Below are 6,561 nucleotides of genomic sequence, written 5' to 3'. Positions count from 1 at the left end.
TTGTGGCCAAGGTAAAGAAAGCTCTGGAGGGTTTCTTTACATTTAATGTAATGTTTTGGCCTACATTACATTACACATCATTTCTGCTTGCAACGCTTCGGTCAGAAATACTTGCCTGGCCCAATCACAAGGGAGCTGGAGAGAACAATCCCTCATGTTCCTGAAAGGTAGAGAACTGGAGGCATTTGGAAAACAGCACTGGTGACTTCTCTCACTAGTGGACTGGCACAAAGAAGCAGGCTGCAAATGTGTGATGCTAACGAGGTCTCTCGGGATCCTCCCTGAATGATAAGGAGTTCTTTATAGATTTATTTCTTGGCATGGTTAGTCATTTCCTAAAGCTGTTGATTTGCATGGCACAGATGTCTAATGCATTCCTTTTCCAATATAAAGCTTCGCTCAAGTGAAAGCTGTTGGATTTTTCTCTAGTGGAATTTGGAGTATCATCATTGCCATCACCATTTTGTAGTTGATATCGCTATCATCATCATCATCAATCATCATCATCATCAATCATCATTGTCATCATTGAAACTTTGGCTAAGTAGCTAAATATAACTGATGCTTATCTATAGAATATGTATTTGCATTTGTCCTTCCCCTTGTCTATTCTGGTCCCAGAGAAAGCCCAGGAGGGGGAAAATGGTCATGGTGCTTCCAAAGACTAAATTAATAGAAGAGGAGTTTAGGTCTAAGAGTTATGCCGTCAGGTATGGGAAGGAGGCATGAAACAGTTTGTAAGACTACTGGGTGCAATTGGGAAAATTAACCCTCAAATTTCAAGACATTTTAAGTTTATTTATTTTTAGAGACAGTGAGCATGTGAGTGGGGGAGGGGCAGAGGGAGAGGGAGAGAGAGAGAGATAGAGAGAGAGAGAATCTCAAGTAGGCTCTGTGCTGCACACAGGGCTCGTCTCACGAACTAGGTCATGACCTGAGCTGAAATAGAGAGTTGGATGCTGAACCAACTGAGCCACCCAGGAGCCCTGATTTTTTAAAATAGAACTCTTAGATGACAAAATTTTGGTGTGTGTGTTTATGTGTGTGTGTGTGTGTGTGTGTGTGTGTGTAGAGGGAAGGGAACAAAAAGAAAGTAGCAAAGATTGTCTGCAAAGTATGGAGTCACCCAATCATCCATTATTTTCCCCATTTCCCCCAGGATTCAAAACTTCCTTCTTTCACCTCCCCAGCAGAGAAAATGGGGGAAGGTTAAGAGGAGTAAAAATGACCCAGGAAAGAGGCAGGGTCATACGGGACACTGTTTTCTGGTCAGAGGAACTTCTACATTGGCCATCCTGAAGAGCGGAAAGACTGGGGCAGTGAGCCTTGCCCAGAGGTGAGACCATAAGATGAGGGACACAGTATCTGACTCATTATAGCCCTGCCCCCAACCATCTCTGTGTGGTTTTCTTTCCACATTGGAAAGCCAAAAAGGGGGTGATTCTTCTTCGGGAGGATGTGTGTATACTTGTGCACTCAAGTAGGAACTGAGGGTGTTGACTACTTACCACTCTTTTCTCCCACAGGGGCCTATGGGTGATAGGGTAGGTAAAAAGAACCATCTCAAGATTATTCAGAGAAACAAGGTCGAATCTATGACCGCTGTCCTCTCTCTCCAGAGAAAAACTATAAGGATCCTACAGTTGGGGTGAGGACAAGCACACACGTACATGTGCACACACACACACACACACACACACAGAGCAAAGTGGAAAATGTAATAAAAGAAGCCTGGAAAATAGAATAAGGTGATAATTTACATATCTGGGATAAATACATTTTAAATTCGAAGGCAGAGATAAGAATACAAATGGTTATCAACTTTTGTGGCACATTGTATGTGCTCATCTTGGTTAGTACATACCTCCATTTTAAGGTGACCTTTTTCTTCCCACCCTGTGCTCCTGATCTGATGGAGATATTGTGTGCATCTGGAAGTCAGCATGGCCTTGTGAGATTTGAGCCTGGAGGTCTGGTCACAGTTGTTGGTTTCCAGGACAAACCCTTCTCCTGGTTCTCCTTTGACCCCACTGACCCCCTCCTTGGTCTCCTTTGCTGACTCCTCTTCTACCTGAACTTGAACTGTGAATTGTAGGGTATTGTGCAGGACTTGGTTATGTTTCTCTTCATTGTCCATATTCTGTCTCTTGAAGACTTTAGTGCCATGGGCTTAAATATTTTTTTTTTAACTTAAATTCAAGTTAGTTAACATGCAATGTAGTCTTGGCTTCAGGAGTAGATCCCAGTGATTCATCTCTTACATATGACAACCACTGCTCATCCCAACAAGTGCCCTCCTTAATGCTCATCATCCATTTAACCCATCCCCCCCCCACCTCCCCTCCAGCAGCCCTCAGTTTGTTCTCTGTATTTAAGAGTCTCTTATGGTTTGCCTCCCTCTCTGTTTTTATCTTATTTTTCTTCCCTTCCCCTATGTTCATCTGTTATTTTTCTCAAATTCCACACATGAGTGAAGTCATATGATATCTGTCTTTCTCTGACTGACTTATTTTGCTTAGCATAATACCCTCTAGTTCCATCCACGTTGTTGCAAATGGCAAGATTTCATTCTTTTTCATCTCTGAGTAGGCTTAAATATTTCTAAATATTTTACATTCACAAATCAGTCATTTCTCTTTCATATTCCAGACCTGAATAAACAATCACTTCTTGATGTCTTTATTTGCATGTCTAATTTTCCTCTCCAATTTAATATTTCTAAACATGAGGTCTAGATTGATCCTAACCTCTTTATCCCCGTATATTCTCTTTCTTAATAAATGGCACCCCCCCTCCCAGTTTCTCAAATCCCAAACCTGGCATTGGTTGTTTGTTCCTCATGTCCTATCCATCACCAATTCCTGCTGATTCTGTCTCTTAAATACTACCGCCAGCCCCACCTCATCCCCACTCTGGCCCTGCTCACTTTACCTTTATTCCAGCCCCCGTCACTATCAACTTTTTTCCAAACTACTGCATTTCCCTGGCCCATTTCTCCTTTTGCCACTTTGTAGCACATTCTCCTCACAGTCTCTACATAAATGATGTCTCCTCTCGGTTTGAGAACTATCACTGGCTTCACATCCATCACTCTTAAGATAGAGCTTAAACACCTCACTCACCTGCAAGAACTTATCCCTTGCTTCTTCTTCTTACCTTTTACATCTCTCCCTGTGCCCAGTCTCTTCTCAGCACATGGCCTTCTTTATTATCCTTGAACACCCATGACCTTTCTAGCGCAGAGCCTTACACATTTGTCTGCCCAGATGCTTTCCCCCTGCTTTTGGATGGCTGGCTCATTCTTGATCTTTGAAATCTCAGTTGAAATATTATCTCTTCTGGGGGGAACTTCCCCAACCACTCTGTTCAAGGTTACATCCCCAGGTTGATTTCTGACATAGATCTCATTTATTTCCCTCAAAACATTTAGTACAATATATAAAAATCTTCTCTATTGTTTACTGTTAAAATACTCTGTCTAGAATGTAATGTATTTGTTGCATGAATACGTAAGCTTGTGGCTCAGTTGGTTAAGTGTCTGACTCTTGATTTAGGCTCAGGTCATGATCTCACAGTTCATGAGTTCCAGCCTTGTGTCAGGCTCTTTGCTTACAGCGTGGAGCCTGCTTGGGATTCTCTCTCTCTCTTTCTCTCTCTCTCTGTCCCTCCTCTGCTCATGCTTTCTCTCAAAATAAATAAATAAACTAAAAAAAAAAAAAAAAGGAAAGCGTAAGCTCATACAAGCAGGTATTTTGTCTAGATCACTTCTAATCCCCTAGCACCTGGAACTATGATGAGCACCCAGCTGCTTCTCAATAAATGCTTGTTAATTACATGAATGACCTCTAACATCATTGCAAATATCTGAATTTAGATACCACAAGAAAAATCTATGCTGTCATGAAATAGGGGCTCAGTGAATGTTGGGGAAACATTCCCCTGTCACTGGAAGTGGTGTTGCAGTATATGGATGGGGTTGTGCCTTGTGTCTCTTCACCTGGGAACTGGCACTTCTAAAAGTGTGATTTTACTCACTCTACATATATGCTAGATAAGAATGATCAAGGCATACAGCTTTCCTAAAGCTAAGAAAGGAATCTCTGTCACAAAAGAACTAAAAACAGAACTCTGATTCATGAATTTGCTAATGGCTTTTCAATCCAGGGGAACCTCCTCCTGCACGGTGAAACATCTCCTGGGGCACAACCTTATGCCTGATGTGAATGTAACCATGGAACATCAGCTCTGATGTAGGCTGGCGGGCAGCACCAGCCATGTTTAACCCAGGGGTACTCAGTGGTTCCTTTCACCTATTAGACTGTGCACCCTCCTGGCAAAATGCAGGTTCTTTCCTATGCTTCCCCAACATTTGTTTTGAAGAATTACTGACCTAGTTGACAACCTTATGAATAAAATCAGCAATGATGAAAACAAACATGCAAATAAATAATTCATTATAAATTTTGAAAACAAAGGCAAAAAGAATCATGAGCAAATCAATTTAAAATCCAGAAAATGACTGCAGATAATTGGACAAGGGTGAAAGAGTATCTTCTATATTGTATTTGTTGCTGTTTCCTTTTCTTCCCTTTTACATTTTTTTTTTTTTTTTGAATGGAGCAACTTGTGTCAAGTCTAAATTGCTTAATTACATAGCCTGGAAATAGGGAAACAATGGACTGGATGACTGGTACACTCACTTTCTCACCTTTTAATGAGATATGCAAGGTGAGGGGAGGGAGTGGAAACCAACAGCAGGGGCACAGAAAGGAAGCAGAAGCTGTTGCCTGGTAGACCTGGTGAAGCAACAGCCTAGTGAATGCGGTGGGTTGCTAGCTTCTCTCCTACACATTCCCTACGGGACCTCTGCCCTACACATCCAGAAGGTTTAGTTCTCTACTCCCCTAGTCCCTCTGGCAGTGAATGCTGCTGAGAACTCCTGTGATTTTAAAACACTCTGTGCCACACAAAGAACTCTTGCATGCATCTTGTGGTTTGAGGGTATCTTTACGTGCCATTCCTATCCTTATCAGCAATGAATCCTCACTAACGATATAAAATGCAAAAGAAGCTACACAAAACAACTTGTAGTTGTCAGCCAATGAATTTCAGCCATAGACAATCAAAAAGGGAGGAACTGGGGCACAGAGAAGCAAATGTCAACCCTACCTGAAAGTGGACGTCTGAAAAGATCAGAGCAATTCTTTTCCACCAAACTCTAACCTGTCTGACCTAGTAAAGAAAGACTACATGGTCTCTAGTGGAAAAGGACAGAAAAGCATTCTTACCGCCTCCCTCCAGGAGAGTTAGGGATAGTCTCTAACAACGAACTGTGGTCCCTACCCAAATACTGCCAGGGGAATCTTCACTGTAACATTACCTAGGAGCAGAGGACATCTTTTTCATTGGGGTGTGAGATAGTGTTGTGAGTTAGCACAGGTAGAGCTCCTGGAATGTGGCCAGCACATATCAGATGCTTAGTAAATATAGCTATTGTTTTTATCAACATTCTTACATACCACTTTCCACTCACCTCCTCCTCCTTCTTCTTGTCTGTGCAATAAGCAGACATTCCAGAAGAGTTCCCAGAAAGGCTGGGAGCAAATGAATTTCACGGTATGCTTCCTTGGACTATGATACCTCTGAGATACCATCATCTTCTGGCTCTTTCTTCACAGGGGCTGCTGCCTAAGTTCCCAGGACTCGGGGGGGGGGGACTTCTGATGGGGAAGGCAATGGGGGACTTCCCAACACTTTGTCTGCTATGGCTTTGCGGTTCTAGGACAGCTGCAGCCTCACCCTCCCAGGTTTGCAAAGGGAGATGTGGGATTCTCTGGGGACTTACATTGGAAGACCTTCTAAATTGGAAGCTCTGAAGACTTCTAAACATGCTTTCTCTTTTTTTTTTTTTTTTTTAAATAGAGATTAGGGAAGCTGGCAAATGGGTCTTGGTAAATACAGAGGGACGAATTATGATTTGATTGTTTCATGAAATTTCTGGATGAGTGGAGACACACTGCTCCGCGTTGTGTGTTGTGCGGTGGGGCGGGGTGTGTTTTCTCATGGATGAAATGCACTGCGCAGATCAACTCCCGTAAAGCGAAATAAGGAAGGCTGATTGCGGAGGTGGAGGGGGGTGTGGTATTAGGATGCTGGTGCCTGGTTAGGGGGGCCGCGATTGTGAATGCAAGGGAGAGGCGTGCCAGGCGTGCGCGGGAAAGATTACTGGTGAGGCAAGTGTGTGTCTATTTCCACAGCGCCCTGGCTCGCCGCAGCCCCTGGCTGGGCGAGGGGTGTGATGTGAGTGGGGTGGGAGGGGGCAGCAGGCGGGGCCTGCCACGTCACTTGGAGAGTGAGTGTTGGGAAGGAAGGGCAGAGCGGAGAGCCGAGCCGCTGCAGCTGCCGCGGCTGCAGAGAAGGCTTGAGCGGTGGGGAGGTGGGTCCCCGCGCCCCGGCGCCGGGGCAGCCGCAGGGCCCTCTCGGAGGCCTGAGGCGCGACTCACAGGGAGGAGGTGGCGGCTGTGGCGGCGGGAACGGCGACCTTGGCCAGACGGGAGTCCG

The sequence above is a fragment of the Neofelis nebulosa genome, chromosome 8 (genome assembly GCF_028018385.1).
Source record: "Neofelis nebulosa isolate mNeoNeb1 chromosome 8, mNeoNeb1.pri, whole genome shotgun sequence".
In the NCBI taxonomy this organism is placed as follows: Eukaryota; Metazoa; Chordata; class Mammalia; order Carnivora; family Felidae; genus Neofelis; species Neofelis nebulosa.
The sequence above is the reverse complement of the archived record's forward strand: the minus strand, read 5'-3'. Positions refer to the sequence as shown.